The sequence below is a fragment of the Bombus affinis genome, chromosome 17 (assembly GCF_024516045.1).
Source record: "Bombus affinis isolate iyBomAffi1 chromosome 17, iyBomAffi1.2, whole genome shotgun sequence".
In the NCBI taxonomy this organism is placed as follows: Eukaryota; Metazoa; Arthropoda; class Insecta; order Hymenoptera; family Apidae; genus Bombus; species Bombus affinis.
Genome location: NC_066360.1, coordinates 1068138 through 1089653, shown reverse-complemented (window position 1 = coordinate 1089653; position 21516 = coordinate 1068138). Strand labels below are relative to the sequence as shown.

The window sequence follows — 21516 nt, the reverse complement described above, 5'->3', positions numbered from 1 at the left end:
TAGAGAATTTTTGAAAATGTCCAAATTCTGAAAACTTTCGAAGTAAACTAATACGAGCCCGCCAGTTTTCATTTAACGACAAGCGATTAAGAAAATTATTTTATTCCTTTTAGTATGTTCTTAAATAAAAACCATCATTCTTTAATTTTTTCTACTCATATACTTTCTTTTATTTTTTAGTTTCTAACTGTCATCCGACAATATATCTTTGACCATATTTTCTCGTACTGATAACAACATTCTTGGAGATATTTATGTACAAACGTTCTTTAGCCCTCGTATCTTCTTTCGCTTTAGGCGTTCGGTCAAAATATCGTAAACGGAATAAATAAATGCTTAGAAATGAATAGCCAACATTTTGAATATTTAATAAAATACATTTTCATCGTAACCAATGTTTATCTTAATCGTCTTCGACCCAGCCAAAAATTGCTCTTAAAAATATTATTCTTTCCTATGACTTTTTAATTATGCAAAATAGAGAAAAAGTATTTCAAATAAAAGTTGTTAGGCTTGACGATAGTTATCGGAGTAAAGAAAAACTAATATGCAATTCCATTAAAAAAACATTTGCGCGTGTGCCTTTTGCATACTACATTAATTTTGTAATAAATTCAGAATTTGTTACAAAACTCAAAAGGAGATATAGGTCACAAAATTAAAGATTCTTTTTCATACATATTTATCACAATTTTTCAGCTACCTGCTGTCTTGTTGTAACACTGAGTTTCGGTTACTTTGTTGCTATATTCTGACAGGACTCGTTCGTTCGTCCATCTCTTTGTATGCACAGTAATACACAGTCTGTAGTGCATAATAAAAGACATTATGCGTCATAATTAGATAACTATTTTTGTGTTCGAATTGCAGAAGCTTTAAATTTCTGAAGTGCGTTATCGTTTACTCGCCTTCGTTTGGAACGTTGAATAAACAACGTTCAATAGACATATCTAATAGCATAACTCAAAAATCACGATTTTATAGAAGAATACTTGTTTTTTTCTAAACCAGTAACTCAAAACAAATTTCGAGTTACGTCGTTGTTGCAGCAAATGAGCGACTTGTCTTATTAATTCTTGAATCCAAACACGAGATGCTTGCAGATATGATTAAACACGCTCGAAATTTCTGCAACGTGAACTAGAACCCGCAAAATTGTTCACACAACTGAACGAATACAATTATCGGTGAATGCACATATATCGGTAACAGTGAAATTTAATAATAACGAAAAGTAACGTATGGTAGCTTTTAATTGTGCACGCGAGAATAATTTTATGAGAATGAAATATTTGCATACGGAAGAACATTCTCGTTTTAAAAATAATTACTGCGCTGTATGGATAATATTTTGAACGTTACTCGCATCGAAACGTATTTGAAGAATATTTTGATAATTAAGGTAGTTAATTTGAATTTTTATATTACGACAATTATTTAGTCATAATACCCAGTAGAATACTGGATATTATTATATTATTCAAATCGCAGGACTTTAGAATATTTTGATTTAAAAAACAGTGTAATAAACTGATTATTTAACCTAATATTATACGATTATTATTTGGAACGATATGACAAATTATGAATAATTTAAGGTGACTGTACGTCGATATATAGGGTGGCCCAGTTTTTTTCCACAAAAATCTACCAGCATGTTCTATAAGTAACATTAAGGAAAAAATGTTATATACATATAGGCTCTTAGTGCTGTGTTAAAAATGTTATAACAAAAATACGAAATAATAACAGACTTGTGTTTTATCGACACAATGTAAGAACACGTTGTCGATGTCTATTTGATACGTTTACACAAACTGTAACATATACTTACTAAGGTCGTTGATTTGGTCAACTGATACGTCAATCGTCAAGTGACCATTGCTCCCAATGATGGATCGTCACGTATCACGCCAACGAAATTTTACTTGCGAAGAACTGTGAAAGGAGAATTTTGGTCAGTGCAAAGTATTCGTGGCGTATTTATTGCAATTAAGGAAAATGAACGAGAAATTAATAATATAACAGTTTTGAGATGAAATTATAACACAAACCGACAATCTATGCTTATGTGGCATCGAGCAAGAAAGCCATTTCGTATTTTTCTTATAACCTTCGAATGAAGCATTTGGGAGCGTTCGTATAACATCCTTTTTTCCCTATTTTTAGTTATAGAATATGCCAGTAGAGTTTTGTGGAAAAAACAGGGACACCCAGTATAATAAAAATATCCGATAGAAATAGAACGTCTCACAATGATAGCTCATAACGGAACATGTTGAACAAAGAAATAAGCTTAGTCAAATTGGAATGAGATCAAATATGGAATGTGTGCAAAGTTGGATTCAAGTAAAGTAAACGTTATAATCAAATATCTTTTTGAAAGTTGACTCTGAATTACAGAACGTTCTTTCACTGTGAAAAGTACAAATTACCGATGAATCCCTTTACTCTCGACGATTTTCACGTACTTTTGTACAAAGCATTTAATCAGAAAAATTGTTATCTAGGACGAACTACGGGCCCAATTAGTTCAAATTACAGCGTTCCCTCGCTGTTACATTTGTTTTCAGAAAATCTCTCAGTGGATAAATCCACTAACTCGGATTGACTATCGATGTTACGGGCTACATGTATGTGTTCCACTGTCACAGAGATTGTATTATTTTAAAGATAAGTCAAGGGGTGTATTTAAATATTTATATGTATAAATAATAAAGAGATAGAAAAAATAATGGAAGACAACCACTCTTTTAAATCATGCAGCAACTTACGTAGATGGTGCATCTCAGAAGATCGTAAAAAAAATTCGTAATTATAAATACAGTGGAGTCTCCCTTACCCTAATCTCGTTTAACTGAAGTTTCCTATTATCTGAGGTGTTTTGACCTTTACCATAACTTTATTTTTTTTTAAGTTTAACACAAAGAGTATTTTTTTGAAGCAGTTAATCGAATTTTTAATGAATTAAACAGCCAAGTAAATTCAAATATGTGTATAATATTACACTATCAAAATGTTCTTTTCGAATTTTATTGCGTGACCTATTGGACTCTTCCACATTATTCGAGTTTTCGATTATTCGAGACAGGTTCGGTGCACATCAAACTCTACTCTATATCTGTGTTATAACTAGATAATTATAGATACTACAATATATAGAAATAATGAAATAGAAATGTCAGTAAATAAAATAGTAGGGCTACAAACATAAATCGGAGAGGGCGATGAATATTTTAGCAGACTTGAATGGTTATGAATATTTTAGCAGATTTTACACACGTAAGTTATGAAAATAAAAAAAAGTAGATTACATTTGTGTTTTATACTTCTTTACAACATTACTCTTGCCTTGAAAATTACATGTCTATATTTTATTGCAGCATCACCCAACAATTTATAGCGGTTCCAGTTGGTACCTATTCCTTGCATCAAAATGAGGGATTATAACCAATAAATCTTTCTTTTTCGCAAACATGAACGAAAACCTGATATAAAGGGTTAATACTGTGCTAACTTTGCTGCATTTTATTTTATTTGATATTGTCTCATCTTTTCTTTCGTATTTTACTGGTATATTATAAAGAAGTTGCAATTCTGAAATGACAATAATAATAATATTATGAAATATTGTGTATCTTACATGGGATTCGTTGTTACTTAAAAAATGCCAATGTAAGATTAGTTAAGTATAATTACGTATCTTTTATCGTTTTTTTTTTTTTTTTTTTTTTTTTTTTTTTTTTTTTTTTGGAGAAAAACGCTGTACGATAATAACGCAAACACCTTGTAAATACATTTCGACGTACAAACTAATGTACGCCTATAAAATACAAGCAAAAAGATGTAGTGTTAATACGTTTTGGATTTTCTGGATTAAACGGAACCAATTTTGTAATCCACATGATCGTGTTGGAACGACGTAGCACCCGAGGCTAAGAAATATCAGAAACGAGTAGCCGATACTCCCGGTTTGCCGAATCGATCAGTGTCGCGGAATTGTACAATCGATCTGTGTTCCTCGACTTCTGGTTTCGTGCAAAGCTTCTTTTCTACTCGTTGCTCTATTCGAATTTTCGGAAAAAACGTTTCAAACGTAACCATTTCCACTGATTGAAGGATGTTTCATTTCTTATTATTTGCCATTCTTACGATAGCAGCAGTAAATATATCGAATAACTTTATTCGAAGAACGATTTATTGAAAATTGACTTCAAGTTTGTAATTTTTATAAAACAGATATGTACTTTAATACAGCTTCTTCTTTGCTCTTCATTCCTAGCAAAGCATAATAACGTGTATAGCTGTTTTATTCTCATAAATGATATTCAACGATAAATGTCTCTGCGGCTGCTGATCAAAATCGATATACCACGTGTGCGTATTTAACGTACTAATTATATCCAACTTGTTTTTACCTGCAGATACATACAGAGTACGGTTAAATAACACGTACAAGCGGGCACGAGGTGATGCCGTATGAAAAAGTAAGAAGAAAATATGACACAAATTTGTTCACCTAAGATTTAGTTTTCGAGAAAGTCGAGTTTGAAAATTTATCAAGTATACTCAAACTTATTCTACCTGTAAAGACTCGGATAATATAGTAAAAGGAAGCAAATATTAAAGAGTTGCAATAGCTACAATAATGAGCAGATAAGAAATTGAATAAGGAGAATTTATGGTCGAATTGAGTTGGCAATGCAGTGCGTTAAAAAGAATATATAAGGCGCGACCGAAGAATGCTGCTCTTTATCCTCTTATACCACTAAGGAAGAAACATTTCCGTTAGGAGTGGAAATATCCACGGTACTTACAGTTCGAGTGACATACTGACACAGATATATTCGCTTTAGACTTTAGACCACCAGACATGAGAATGTGATTCGCACATTCATCTTTTATATATGTCGTATATTGCATATATATAATATTATTGTACATGGTATTAATGTATTATATGCAGCACATATCTTCAGAATTTTTCTATATTAAAATTTTAATAAATATCCAATAGTTACATTTAGATTGAAACTTTTGTCGACAAATTTGAAATCAGTTTCCTATGTGTAGCTACAGTGGATTTTCACATAATACCTTTATTCATTCGAGATTAGCACAGATATTAATAATAATCTTTTTTATGCTAATAAACGTATAACTACAGAGTTTTTTTTAAAATAAAGGAATTAAGCTGCGCAGTGATTCCATATTTTTAGCGATACTGCGCTCTTTTTTGCTCTTGATCAGTTTCAAAGTTTCTAATTTCAAGTTTCTTTCACGGTCCCAACCAGGATAGTTTCGAATGATAAAAAAATAATCTGTGCAAAATTTGAGTTGGCTTGGGAAATGGAAAAGCGTGCTCCTGCACTCTTAAAATTAAGATAATTTTTTGCATACATATACTAAATAAGTCGATTTTACTCGATTATCTTCCAAACGCGTCAGGCAAACTTTTTTTCGTGTCACAAACAGTTTTCGAAAAAGTCCGGAAAAAATTGTAAAAACTTTCATTTGCATTTTGAGAATTTAAACGGAATCATTTTTTTTTTTTAACGCTAGAAAAATGTGTTTCTTATTTTTAACCCTAAAGGATTATCCTTTGCGAAATGTAAGAAATTTCTTGAAAGATTAGAAAACTGCACAATTTTTGTAAATTATTATAACAAAAGAGGAATTAATAAATCTTATATAATATCAATTAATATAATGAAAATAATAATTGGGATCGCATATTTAAAAGTGATGTAGATCCGTTCGTCGCTTTGAAAAGAAACATTGGTCCAGTTAATTCTCAAAAAAACTATTTGTACGATGAATTTACATCTGTTTAAATACATAAAGAGGTGGACAAACTAATTACAAGTAGAGCTTATCAGGATTTTTCAATCGATGGAAACGCAAACACCTCAGTATCACAAAACAAAGGGAAGTAGACTTACGTTTCAAACACTTTCGAAATAAACGACTCAAGTAGAATCTTTTGATAATTTCTATACGCAGTAAATAATAAGTAAAATCATTGAATTGTAGAAGATTCGCATTGCACTATTCATATACTTTGGTGCTCCTTAAATATAATCACGACTGCGACAAGCTATCCTAAATCGAGTATTTTTTGCTACAAATGAAACATTTACACGATCCTCAACATCCACTTGATCTTTGAGAACATCATACAATGGAATATTGAACGATCGAAAGATCTCCGCTGAGATAAGAGCCGCGGTTTGATTAAACTTCCAAATACCAATTTTAATTCTGCGAATCCGGGCTTTGTAACGACGCCGAAAGCGGGTCGAAATGATCCAATGGATACGCACATGTGTAGATTCCGTTATTCGTTTACCATCATTTGTTAGAAATAGATTTTCAAGCAATGTTACACCAAGGAAAAAAGAAATTGCACGCTCGTAACATACTTATACGATAATTGCCATGGTTCGTAAATGCATCTTGTACGTGTCACTTGGTTTTACTTTGGTTTTACCGTCGCAGATTTGCCGTTTTCTAGCGTGTTTAAATTTTCATCCTCTTTCGGCTTCCGTACTTTTGGCACATCGCTGCGCGAACTACAAGTTCTTCCATCTGACGATACTTTAATGTCATCATCTTCGTTTGCAGAAAATTCTGCAGACATAGAAGCAATTTGGAACAAAAATTTCCTCACTGAACTTTCTCGTAGGCTGCATTCTACAGAATGCTGCTCCGAAATACAATTTCCAAGCGCATTTTTGCGCACTATGCCTGCCACTCTGGAGTGGATATTTCTTTGTTCGTGCTACAGCGATGAGTAGGGAAACCGAACACGGTGTCGCGTCGGGTCAAAACGACGCGTGTCCGTGTTCGGCGGTTAAATTCCTAAAGAATAAGAAAGCTTGATTCGCACTAGCGACCACGATACGGTGAAATTACGCGAGGCAGCACATCGGTCAAAATCACTTGCGCGTAATCCAATGAGAGCATTCACAGTAGGCGGTTTGGTCGAGTCAAATGAAAATCTATCGAGCGTAACGTCCATAGGGAATAGTGGCATCGCTTTGCTAGCGATCAAGACCGCGGTCAGCAACAGTCAGCAGCAGTCGAAAAGCAAAGGAAGAGCGTTTGATTGAATTTGTACGAAATTACGGCCAACTATATGATTTCAGTCGTAAAACATTGCGATGCGTCTCAAGAAATGAAATTGTCAATCGGGACCCTATCTCGATTAGAAGAAACTTTGAAATTCGGCGACGCAATTTCATTGTTTCTGATCGTTTAGCGTAAATGCCACGGCGAAACCTTAGATTTTGATTGATCGTGACCTGATCGTACCTTTGACCGCTAATGTAAATCAAGTTTAAGACAATCGTAGTTTCTTTCTGTATGCCTGTTTCGTCTTTTCTCTCATTTCCAAATTTCCCTCATTTTATGGTTGATTTGCAAGGACGATTTCCGCTAGTAGCAAAATTACTAATTACACTTTTTCTTTCTGTTATTAACAACAGTTTTGACTTTCTATGTAATATTATCCTCCAACTAATAATGATTTTACATTCCTTTACTGGATTAATAATTTATTGCGTGTTTAAAGATACAAAAGTAAACTTTATCCTAGTAGCTTCAAAAATTTAAAAAAGCATATATACATGACTATCGTATATCGTTTAGGTCTTGACTCGTAATCGATATCAAATTTTATATATCCCATACATAGGAAAGATATTGGATTCAATGTGAAGTCCATATTTCCTTAAATTTTACCAAATATTTTACTGGACTGTATATACACTAGCGATCATAAATATCAGCTCACCTACTGGTTACATTTATTCGGAAACTATAAGAAATTTTACTTTATTTGATATTACGTTATAAGGCACATGTGTCGCGAATGAAATAATTGATTTATAATAAAATAGCCTGAAAATAAAAGTAGCAAATAGCATTCAATTTATACTCTTATCACATATCAAATATCAATAGGTGTCCTAAAGAGCTGGCAGTGTAGAAACGTGATTTTGACATTAGTCGTGATCTCAGAATTTATTTGAAACAGGAAGCATTGCTTTTGAAATAGAGTAGAACCTCAGTTATATGAACTAATTAGGAGACAAAACTGTTAAAAGATGTAACGGGCTTTTCACATAACGGAACGACAAGTGATTAGCGCTCAATTTAATTTCAAATGTAACGAATATACCATAATTTGTTTCTAAATCACTTTGCACATAGAATACAACATCAAAAAGGCAATATTGTTAAACCCCCTTCTTTTTAACCAAATTAAAGAAATCGAACCTGTGGATTCCAAATCTTTTTAATCACATTCCTCTTGAGCTCTGATTTCTTCTTGACTATTCGCTTTTTGGCCATTATTTAAAACATTTTTCAAAGTAACCTCGTTGGAAGCATACGCTCGGTTATTGTAATTTTTATCAAATCGATATTACTCGGCTACGTTGGGCCTATCTCAGTCGTTGCATCCTGGTATTCCACGTAACATTGCAATAACTTCATCTATGTCGTTTCCGCTTGAGCCTAGCTTTTCATTTTCTTCTACTATTTCGTGCAGGAAAATTTTATCTTGTATTTCATGTTCCATCAGGTATTTCTCACAATATTATTTCAGTCTTCCAAATTTAATTTTTTATGTATTCCAATTATTTTTATGTCTTCGTTTGTAATTATGTATGTGGTTTGCATAAATCCCACACATGCGAATGTATAAACATTTTGTACGTTTACACACGGTGTTGTAGTAGGAAATATGTTGTTCGTGTGAACGTCATGTAGCGGGTGTTCATATAACGTAATTTCTACTGTGTCATTGATTTAGAGTACGCGAAAAATTTGTTTATAGTAACTCATATAGTTTAGTTAGTATATGTGTAGGAAATAAATGTAAAGTAATTTATTTTATTCGTTCTACAAAATTCTGATATTTCTCATCTTTGAATTAGTGTTTAAATTATGTAGTAAAAAAGAGAGATTCGCCTTTTATTTAAATATCTAAGGTAAATTTCAATCGCGTAAAACATCACTTGGGATCATTGACAATATCTTCGAGTTTAAGTCATACATATATATATATATATTTCATTTTGCCCGGCTTATTTTATAAACTAAAATGCGAACTGAGAAACATGAGTAAAGACTTAATATTCTGTAGACACATTGTCATTTTGATATTAAAACAGAACCCATTTTATCCAAAATTAATTTACTATATCCTTTTAACTAAAACGACCCGAGGATCGGACATGCAAAATTTGCGTATGCTTATTTGTTGAAAGACAAAGACCATTCGATGCATAGCGGATGCAATGTAATAAACTGAGTGGAACAGATCGTCATATCTTGTTCGAAATATCAACGCGGGAGAAGATTGTACCAAATCAACGAAAATCTTAAAAAAGGGACCGGGAGTGTGAAATCATGCTCGGATCTACATCAAGTTTTTCAAACATATCAGTATTTTGCACTTAATTTAACGTAATATACGTTCTAACCTGTAACCTTATGTAATTACTGTTATGTGTGTTATGTGTTTGCCAATGACTCAAATGGGTTGACACAACCAAGGAAGGTAAGTAAATAACTAAGAAATCCGTAGGAATAATATTTCTGTTCCATTTTTCAAAAATGGAATATAATCAAAATGATCGAGTACTTTCTAAAATTTATTAATTAATCAAATCTTAAATTGGATCTCAATTGATCCCAAATGGGTAAAAATACGACTTTCGATATGTTCTTGGTTTTTCATAAAAGAAAGGAGAATTATTACACGAGGTGGCAAAATGTCATGCTGATACTACGAAGAAATGTAAAAATGGAAGTAGAATCAGATTTTTTCCTCAAACGATATTACGGTTCATTCTTAGCGGCTATAGTAGATGTGGTGTAGTTGAAACGTAAAAAATAAAAAGAGCATATGAATAAATGTTTCTAAATTAGCAGCAGTGCTAAATGAAGATATGCAAGACCGCTATATGCATAATCGTGTGCGGTGGACTACGAGGGACAAGTAGCCAGAAAAAGATAGCCTTACATTAACGCAAAATACAGGATAGAAGATTTTAATTTGCAAAAGAGATATGTGTAAAGGAATCAAGTTGGAAGATAACTTCAATTTTCTTGACAAAGATAAATATAACGTCCATAGTTGTGATAGCACGATTCCTGACGAGACATATTTAAGCAATTTCGAGAATAACGTTTATGGAATTTTAAGGAAGGGGGCAACACAGAACGACAACACGTCGCCATCGAACAAATCCATTGTCCAGCAAAATTAAAATAGACTTCAACGACAAGCTTGATAAAGTTTGGCACGTTGATTTACTAATCAAAATCGAAGAGTTTTTACCGCCATCGTTTTACTCTCTACCAAAATCGTAGCTCACGGACAGGCTATTCCAGGTCAAAGTACAACAAACCATCTCGACGCTTTATCCTATTCAATCGAGAGTTCCGCAGGATAGCGTCCTAGGGCTACTACTATATACTCTATACACGTCAGACTTTCCAACAATGCCAAATACCACAACAGAAACCGTCGCCGGCGACACGGCTATATTGGCCTCTGAACAAGATCCCCGTGAAGCTTTAAAAAATTGCAACACCATCTCAACGAAATGGAATTCTGGCTAAGAAGATGCGGAATTAAAATCAGTGCTGCAAAATTCATTCGTGTCATTTTCACCACTAAGGAATGTACACGTCCGCCAGTAAAATTAATTAATGAAATGCTTAGGCGTGAAAAGTGTGGTGGCTGATTGGTAAAAAGTCGTAATTAACGGCTTGTAACAAACTAATGTTACACAAAATTGTTCTAAAACAAACGCGAAAACATTAGAACGATGGCAAAATAAAAAGCTAAGAGCTGGAACGAACAATTAATTATAGAAACTGGTATTTCTTCTGTCAAAGAGAAAATCGCACGACACAGCAAATTGTATCAACAGCGGCTAAAAACCACTAATTTGGCCACAAGTCTGCTGGAAAAACTAAAGAGATTTCATTTTCTGCAGCTACTCTTCGGATTTAGCAATATCTGGTAAACGATGTCATCCGGTGTATTCATATTCGAGTCACTCTAAACCATCACAATCAGTGTTTGTTATCAAGTTTTACGTACCAGAATAGCGACCCGAAGTACAAAGCGTGGGTTGTGTAAAAACGTAGAAATATTTTATGACCATTTTCTCAATCATCCGATTATTAAAATTCATAGAGAAAATTAGAGCGCGTAAATCAGAAAATCTTTATAAATTTAAATACAGAATTGCAAAAATATCGGTTCATACGACGTCAAATATTTCAAAAGTATAATTTCTAATATGTCAGTGACAGAAGGACCTCGTAAAATATTAATGTTTACGTAAGAACTGTTATTTCAATTTTATGCAGTAAAATGAAATATTTTTAAGAATATTTCGAATATTTTTTTTACATGAAAATTAACTATTTCTCCACTTTTAATCTATTATTTAACCCGTTACACTCCGTTGGCTCCGTTACGGGGACATTCGCAGTATGCTTTATAACTTCATTCGAGTGTAAAATGTTAAACAAGCGTACGTAATGAACAAAAAACTTGCACATTTTGTTATGTAAAAGTTATGCTGCAGCGTAACACGTTACGTATTTCTTTGTTTAATATTTGTTTACTTGAAATGCGAAGCATACAAATCAAATCTACATCGGTGTGGAAATATTTTTGTTATAAACTATACGCTGTAGCACGAAGCAGAAACGGTTACTATTAAAACACGCGCATTGAATATCGTTTGATACGAGTTCGCGAGATCATCGATTATTATTAGAAAAATATAGCTTTTGTGCCTTTTATTAGCTTGCCACTAAACACAGAGGATTCTGCGAAAAACGCGAGTTTGCAGCGTTTTGAAAACGTTTGAATGTCTACTGCAAGAACAAAAAATGGAGCTATCCATTTAAGAATTTTAAAATCAGCTTTACGGGAAGTTCCAAGACCGTCGCAAGATCAAATAGATAAAAGTGAAACATTTTTACGCACCATTCACATTTTGGCAGATATTTGAACGAGTCGAACATCGAGTTAATGCTTAAGAAAATTGCGAATCACGTTGGTTTGACTCAAGTACGAATAATGTCACTGCGTTATAACACAATTATGTTATAGTCGATTGGTAATGATTGCTTAAAAAAATGATTTAAATACTGAAAATTGAAGTTTGATCTATTTTAGAAATAGTGTTCATACAATAAAAAGAATCGTTCGAAGTTTAGATTCATAATTATTTCAATCACAACAGAAAGATGTTCAATTTCATTTTTTACCTTTTTTTTCTAAGTACTTGCATAAGAAAAGCATTTGTTATAAAATAATAACTTGCAATTGGTAGGAGAAAAAGCGGCAAACGTAAATTATTGCAAATATTTTCTATCAAATACGCATTAGTAACTGCGTAAAAATTTTTCTCACGGTTAAATTTTGTTGCACCAATTATTAATGTTATTATTAGTTACTATTATAAACTTTTTTTATTCCTTCAAATTTGTTCGAAATTGTAAGATGTAATTGTAATGGTATTAGGTCGTAAATTTTATAAGGTTTAAACTTGATGAAGTTTTCATATAGCTATATGAAGTTTCATATTTTACGCACATTAAAAATTCATTACACGTGCATTTTTCACTGATATGTATTTTCTCGAATATTACGTCAAGTGGAACAAAAATTAGTAAGCCGAACTGCAGAACCATTAATTAGAAGTTTTCCAATCGGTAGAAAGAGGGTGACGTAATGGTTGGGATATGGATTTTCCTGTAGTGATGGATTCGATTTAATCCTGGATGTACGAGTTGAAAATATTGATCAAACTCGCAGCAATTCTGCTTAATTTTCTATGTGTTAATACTAAATATTTCAAACAACCTGCTTGTACTTGATGAAATTATGAAAAAAGAAATACAAATTAATTAATCTACGCTGATATGATAGTTTATTAAGATATTGTTACGCGAACGAGTTGAAGTTTTAAATAGTAAAAGCCGAAGTTGCTACATTTATGACATATATACATATTTAAATATAAACTTTCGTATACAGCCTTTCTTATACCATAGTCCATCAACTAGTAATACTAATGAATCGATAATATGAAAATTGTACGTCTTAAACTTCTCCTATACGATTTTATAGTTTTACGGTATTACGTGAAATGATATTTTTGAAACGAACATCGAGCGAATGAATGTTGCTAACGATTAAATGATTTTACGAAATTAAACACTAATTTTAAAAAATGATTTATAAATTGCAAAATTTAATTCCTTGTTTCATCGACAAGCTTGTTACTGTCATGCACGAGGAATTATTAATACCAATAATTTGCAACCTACGGCTTGTAAAATTTCGTCAAGAATATTAATTGATTGGTGGAAAAGGGCTCGTGTACCGGCATAAGCACATTGATCGTTGAAGATAATTACAAGCATAAATAAACGATGCTATTTCGCGAGGAAAGGCATGGGTAGTTGGCTTCAATTCATCGCTACTTTTGTAAGGAGGAAAATCTTCTCGTCAGATAAGAGTGGGAAGGAGTTATGAAAGAGACGAGAGGAAGAGGTGTTCCTTTCGTAGACCAACGTTGGATGATTGCCAATGAATGCTTAAACGTAAGATACCTGTTGATAATCGCGTGATGCAATGTCTACTATGTCTTACTCCATTTTACACTAGAGCCTCTTCTTCTCCATTCGACGATATTACGCCGCTATTTTATTCGATCTACCTTGCAACTTGTGACTTTAATGTTTCGAAGGAAACGTAACTTTATGACATCGTTATGCAACCGTTTCGAATGAAAATATGCTATTCAGATATTAACAAGATTAATAGTTACTTTCTTAAAATTACTCTTTAAATCTTCTTTTAAGATTTAATTCTTATCAACTAATCTAATCCACTAATTAATAACTACCAATTACTAAATGAATATCGTCTTCTTCGAGGATAACTGTTCTATTGCTATTATCGTTTGTTGTTAAATTAAGCTAACTATTACGTACGATATAAAACAGTCTAGTAAAAATATTCTAGTAAAAATATATCAAAAAGTTAGCAAGCAGGTTAGAATATTCAACCGAAATCTACGATCGACACAAAAATGTTTACTTGCTGCATTTTTGCTGACGCGAAACATTCTATTGGAATATAGCGAAAAAATCTGATTCGACGTGTAAAACTTTACTTAACGATCGTAATCTAATTTCGCTGAAAAATAAAATTCTCGCTAAATATCTCGCTAAATTACAAGTATCGACATGTAATTTGATAAAAGGATACGATAAGCGTTTGCAATGGAATCTTTGGTAAATTGGATTGTAGTCGATTGTACCTTTCGACTATTAGCGGATGTAAATATTTCCAATGTATTCGCGCTTTGTACCGTATTAACGCACGTTCGTTACCGCTCATTTCGTGTATCATTTTCTCTGTTATAACTGTTTAACAATGTTTTTAATGACATGCGTTTATATGACATTTTTTTCTCATTTTGAACTGCAGGATACAGCAGCTACGTATGGAGGGAAAAAACTTGAACGCCCTGTACTTTCTGAAAACGAGTAATGAGCGTTAATGCATAAATTCCAATTAGTTAAAGCAATCGGACAGTTCTATTTAGGCAGACAGATAATTGATCGCAAACGCTCGACCACCTATTCGTTCGGCCTGAGCTGTTTATGTGATACTCGGTTGGCCAGCTATTTTGTATCATGGCGACATTCAAGTGCGCACTTTACAAAAACAATTATGCGACACCGCGATTGGCAGACGTTCGTTTCCATGTATACGCAACGAGAACCATTAAACGACCATTTGCCGCGCAAATAATAGCTGATGCGCCGATGCACTCGTTGTACCCTTTTTTTCCTTCCCTCCCCCCTTCCTCCTCTCTCTTTCTCTCTCTCTCTCTCTATTTCTCCCCGTTCCCTGCCTCCTATTTCTATCTCTTTCCCGCTTTCCCTTTGCCGCTGTGCGCTTCTCTGGGCAGCGCCGCCGTCGAATTTCAGATTGCGCTTTAATATCGGCGGCCGCTTAATCCGCGATGACGGTTTTTCTGGGATTTCGTCGCTTTATTACAAAAAAGCTTCGCCTGGATGGACGGCAGATGTCACGTGTGCTTTTTTTTGCTGGCCACCCTGTGAACCGCTTCCACTTCTAAACCAGCCGTGTCGTAACGCCTTCGTTCGCTTCGAGTTCTCTTTAAAATGTGTTCGCGGACCATTTCGCGTAACCGTGAAAACGACCAATTCGACGATTCGTTACTGCGATTCTTAACGTTTCCACTCGGTCTTCTTTTTCTCGGTAATCAAATACATTGTTCGTCGCACAAAACTCGTTACATTAACTTACTTTTCTATCGGAAAGCTGCAAAGTTTTGTGGAAGAAAGCAATGCCAAAGAAACGACACGAAACTTTAATCGATTGATACAAACGAATCTTTTAAGATTTAAATTATACGTTCTTCATAGATAAAAAGTTTGCGTTAAATTATCTTTACCATTTCCAAATTAACGGTCTGTATGTGACAAAATAGACTGCAACTCTTTTATTGTAACAAACTATGAAAATCAACTTTTATTGCCTTGGAAATAGTTGGTCCCGAGTTCAGGATACACGTCTGTATACGAACTGCCATTGTTCAAAACAGTTCTGCAACTTGTACAACTCTGTGGACGGAAAATCCGCTCCTTTGAGCATCGATTCGATTTTCGAAAATAGGTAGAAGTCACAGAGCGAGCTTTGGCCAATAGAATGAGTGTTCAAGCACAGTGATTTTTTTATTTACTAAAAACTACTTCACCGACAAAGTTGTCGCTGGCGCAAAATCCACCCGTTTCCTTTTCACGCGTTCTCGTAATATTGTCAGCACTTCGATCTAGTATCGCTGATTTACCGTTTGGCACACTCGCTGTCCACTCTGCTATCGCAATCCCTTATACCCTTCATGTTGAAGAAAGCAAATATGGCCTTGAACTGTGAACGACTCATACGTGCTTTCTTCGGTCTTCGAGACGACTTGCACTGACTGTCGCTTGTGGATTTCGTCGATCTAATAAGACAGAATGATGTTAAACGAGGGTCTCGTTCGCATCGTTTGAAGTTAAAAATTAATAGACGACCTTTAAAAGGTCCTTTTGTGTCTCCCAAGGAAGAAAAATTGTTCGTATCACTTTCCTGAAAAACAATGGGAACGTTGTGAAAAATGAACGCAAACATGTATATGATAGAGATTACTACTATCGATATTTCAAAAGGAAAATATAATTAGAAGAAGTGTGGCAAACAGTAGCAAGTATTTTTCCATTATATCAAAACTAAACCTGAAACTATGATATGAAAATTGAAAAAATCGAATGCAAGCAATGACTCTATCCTTCTTATCTATTCGTTATTTGTCATTTTTTGTTATTTGAATTTTTACTAATAAATACTAAGTTCTTCTGGCTCTTTACTATTTACTTTCAATCGTTTAATTTGCATTTATGCATATTTAGTTTTGAAATAGTCCTTTTCAATATACGGAAGTTTTAAAAGAATCGGAGATACCGGCCAAATTGGAAAGTATTACCGTAACGTTCAAGATACCTTGGATAATACGGAACTTGGGTTAAACGGGGCTCGGATAACCCAGACTACGCTATATGTATATGCCGTTCCTTCACTGCAGCTGGATTAGTTAGAAAAGGTTTATGTCTTTTAGCAACTGCAAGAAGCAAGAGATGTTTTACTACTCTTTTCTTATGTAGGTTAGACTTGAGATTGCTTCTTGAGATGATATATTGTTTTGTTTTAATACTTTCGGCCAGGAATTCGACGAAACTGTTAACTTTTGTAAATAAATGTTATTTGCTAAACTTTTAGCTTCTCGATAACTTTTCTTTTTTAAGCGAACAGTCTAGGATATCTTGCTATTATTATTCAAAGTATAACTGGATTTTTGCTGTACGTTTTCTACGCACAGTGAACTACCTGCCAAGACAACTACCGTTTAGGTTGCCTCGCCAGGTTCAAATTTCGGGAAATAACGACGCGATGAATTATTTCCTGTCTCGCTACTAATTTCGCTCGAATGAGCGGATCCTAGACCTCCATATCAGCGTCGCTTTCCCTTAAGATGAAGATTTAAATCAAGTTGTTTTATCGATTTCCGTGTTGCGAGTAATGAATTTATCTTCCTCTAATTCTTTGATATAAGCAGGGTACCACGAGAGTGGAATAAAATTTGCAAGAATTAGTAGAGAAATCAGGCAGTGTGCTCCGTTTCATTTAGAAGTTGGGATACCTCCGTAATTAAGTGTACGTGGTATGCACTCGCGTGTTTAGGTCTTAATTACCGGGTGCTGTTGCTTTGTATTATTCTTGGTGAGTGTATTATCCAAGAGGTAAACTGAATTGTCTTTTCGCCCTGGTAGCAGGTTTCTTCGTATGCAAACTCCAAGTGAGTTTTTAGTAGAGAGTTAATCGCAAGATCTTTTTCAACTTACTACTAATAAGTAGTTCTCGTACCCTCGAATAGAGTTCTGATTATTCGACCTCCTTCTTTCTTCTGGAGAACACAGTTACGGTAGTTTTATTCTATGAGGTTTCCATGAACCAAATTTTTCCAACGAATATTTATACTTTGTTGAGAGTGTTTTGAATCAATTGCTGCTATGTTTGGCTGTTGTCTACAGATACAATCCATTTTACTAAATGATGGTTGTTAATTCAATAATACCTAGTAGGAAAAGAATAACATTTAAAGTTGATCCCTGCGGGACTCTGATTGACACTTCATGACATTGCAACAGGTGTCCGTATACTTGAACTGGAATATGCTTGATTCTGAAAAGGATTAATAGTCATACGGAAAAGGGCACACTTGACCGATTGCAATCACCTTGAAGGTCCAGTCAACATGCTGAACAACTTTTCCTTATACACGTTACATGTCATTTGGGGCTTTTTGCTTGGAACAATGCTATATGCATATTCTACGATAGAATACATCCTCTTGCTTCGTTTGGGATAACATTCTTAGTTAATAACAGCATGTTCCGTTTAACTGGAAATGTTCAAATATCTGAAAGAATACCAATGATACGAAAAAATATTTCAAGCAAAATTCGTATGAAAATCGAGGGGGATATGCAATACTCTTCTCCACTAAACGTTGCGATAATCTTGAAACTTTGTTTATTTTGTGCTTTTAGTGCAATTTTCTGTTAAACAGTACATACTGTAAGTGTTGTGTTACTGTACAAGTTCAATGTATACTAAACACTGTTTAGTATTCTTAATTATAGTTTTCTTCCTCTATTCTATTCTGTTTCTTTGCTATCGATTTTCTTCTTTTAAAGATATCTATATTTGTTATTCTTATAATTGTTCACTAAAAGTTGTTCAGATTTGTATATATCTATGTTGCGTTATCATTGGTGTGAGTGAATATTGGGCTGCCCTAAAATTTTCTAAAAGAAAATAATATATCCACGATATTTTCTACTTTATGTTATTTGATTGAATTACGTATGATTTATTTTGTTCTGTTAAAATAAAGATTACAACGTTTGACAGATTAGGTTGCATGTTTGTGTAAAGCTATATTGTTGTAAAAGGAAGAAGCTTTTCAGACGATCTAATAGTTAATTTAGTTTGGCTAATTTAGTTTGTGATTTTATGGTATTTACTGCAGTTTTTCTTTTGAAAATTTCATCTCTAGCTCAATATTGAAAGATTGAAGCGTGGTTTTTGGATATTTAACGGTATTGGGAAATTGTCACTGTCATCTAGTTCAGAACGTACAGACCATTCGACTAAATCCACCAGATTTCTACTATACAGTGATAAATCTACAGAGCTAAATCGACTCTTTTTCGCACTAAAGTTTGCGTTATCCCGATGTGTTAAGCAGAATTATTTGAGTTTGGTCGATGATCAATTTGTTTTCTTGTTTCTCGTTTCAGTTTTATTAGACACGGAAAAGAACCGTTGCCGTTGAAAGCTCTGACAATTACGAACGTTTTGACTATTTCTTGTGCCTTGAAGTCGTATTGATTTGAAATGCAGTCGGTCACACGAATGTTCGCACGCCTTTTAAACGCTGAATAAACTTTTTTAAAATTGGACCAAACAATTTGATCGCTTTTGAGACGTTAAAAGAATTAATTTACCAGATGACACGCAAAAGATCTTTGAAAAAATTGCAATTTGTTTAAATAGCGAAGAACAAAGTAAAGATCGCCTTTTACTTTTTCATCTATCAATTTCCAACTTGCTATATATAATATAATCTATATAAATGCTATATATATAATATAATTATTATATTCTCATTCAAAATTTTACCAATTTTATCGATTTTTATGATGGCAAACCATTTAAAAAAACAAAGTCGATCTTTCTATCTCCAAAACGCTTTCGCAAAGAAGATATTGTACACATATGTATGTGTATACGAGTGCATCGTAAAATATGCTCCTATTCTTCAGAACAGGTATAACAATTTTTCAAATAACGCATTATTTTGGAGTTATTCAAATGCGCTATTTAGATAAAATAAACGACCTATTTAGATAAAACAAACACACGAGCCAAATTGCATAAATAAAAGTATACTTATGTTTCTTACAGATTCCAGTGACTACTCAAGCTGTGATAATTGGTAAGTACTCTGTTTGAATTTAATCATGTCAATACGTATATAGCCGTAATAAAAATATATTCAAAATATACGTAATTGAGGTATTTATCGATATATATGTATATATGCAGAAGATCAAGTCCTTTTATTTGTTACTTAATATTTTATAAATTAAAAAAAATTTGTAATTCTTTTATTATTTCCCTCTAAAAATACACAATTTAATTAATCCACGTTATTGCCTTTGTTATTACTCATTTGAAGATTTTGTAATTTGATTGACTAAAATCGGCTTTTCCTTTCTTCAATATTTTTTAGGAAAAGATATTTCATAAAAATTTACTTAAACACGTATCTCATGTTTTATACATTGTTATTGCACTTTCCTTTGTCGATGTGTATACTATGTTATACACATATATATTATTTCTGCTGTTTGTTGTCACAATTAATCTTATTTACATTCGTTCCTTTAAGTTGTAAAACTGACATAACTGCTTGAATAAGATATTGATATCAATCACATTCTCGTCAGGATCATTCAACATATAGCAGTAATATATATGCATTCAAGTAAGGTAACATGTAAAATTAAACAAAGTTATAATTTAACGAGTTATAAATTGCACCTAGATGGTATTTTATTTTGCAAAAAACGGGATTAAAACCATTTATTTTAATTACTAACCAAACACATACGCCTATATGTATTTCCAATTTTATACTTTACAAAATTTTCATATAAAACGATGAGAATTTATTTGTAAAATCCAACAAAATATTCCGTTTTATATTTTATCTTCCTGCATCCTCTTTCTCGTCATCATATTTTATATGCACTTCATATGCAAATAGGAATTATGCGGAATTACGATTTAAAAACGTTATGCTCTTTGATTACATCACGATTAATGTAAGAATTTGTGCGTAGTTTCGAGTATTAACTAGTACCTTATACGAGAATTGTAGAATAATTTTCAGGCCAGTTCACATTTGTTAACGATATTACGTGGTAATTAGCGGCGACAATGTGAGAAGAAAGAGACGTAGCTGTTAAATTTAGCGAAACAACGACAGGTCTTTCAGAAAGTAGAAAACTCTTGAAACTTGATTTTCAAAGTTCCTTTGATCTGGTATTTGTTGCAAGAGTAATTGATGAAAGTTTTTGATCAAGTAATTGAATTGATCGAGAATCAAAGTTCTTTCATCGGTTAACAGCTAAATAGCATTTATCGCCACGAGCGATCGACAATCGGCGATCGCTGAAACAAATTGAATTGATTTTCCTGTTCACAAAATCACACATACACGTATGATGGTACGATAATCCTGCCTTTCGTTCCGTGGCAGGTAAAAAATCAAACGTTGCTTGGAGGCTTGCAAAAATGCGTTCTACTCGAAACTTTGTAAAGTCGTTTAAAAAACATTCAAAATTATATCGAAACGTGTCAATTTATATTTAACGTCCGAATAGCATCTTCCTGCATCCTAAGGCAACTAAAATCACGTAGGTTTAAGTGTCAAACATCTAAATTGCCAACACTGACTCAGGTTTATACGATACTAGCTGATATATACTTATATAATCTTTTTTTAAAAATAATGTGGCTGACGATTTCCTGAATTTCTGTTGGCTCTGCTTGGAGGAGGGCCATATTTCCTCGCTGTATCGTCGCAGCGATTATAAAAAAACACGATCGCAGAGAAGCTTCTTCTTTATATTTTCGATTTCTACTCAACCCTTTACGGTCACACGGTAGTTACATAACTGAAACTTGTTCGAAAAGTACTCTTTAAAATGGTGAAAACCACGTCAATATTCGTCGAGTAGTTGTGAAGATTGGCTCGAATACGT

General features: G+C 33.4%; 1 protein-coding gene across 4 annotated transcripts in view; it reads left to right on the top strand.

The window, feature by feature from the left end:
* The window catches only part of LOC126926078 (lachesin-like), a 549080-nt gene that overhangs the window by 37895 nt on the left and 489669 nt on the right, over positions 1 to 21516 (top strand). For all 4 annotated transcript variants that reach the window (XM_050742192.1, XM_050742189.1, XM_050742191.1 and 1 more), the window contains exon 2: positions 19652 to 19682. The gene's annotated coding sequence lies outside the window, so the exon portion shown is untranslated. The remainder of the gene's footprint in view (positions 1 to 19651; positions 19683 to 21516) is intronic.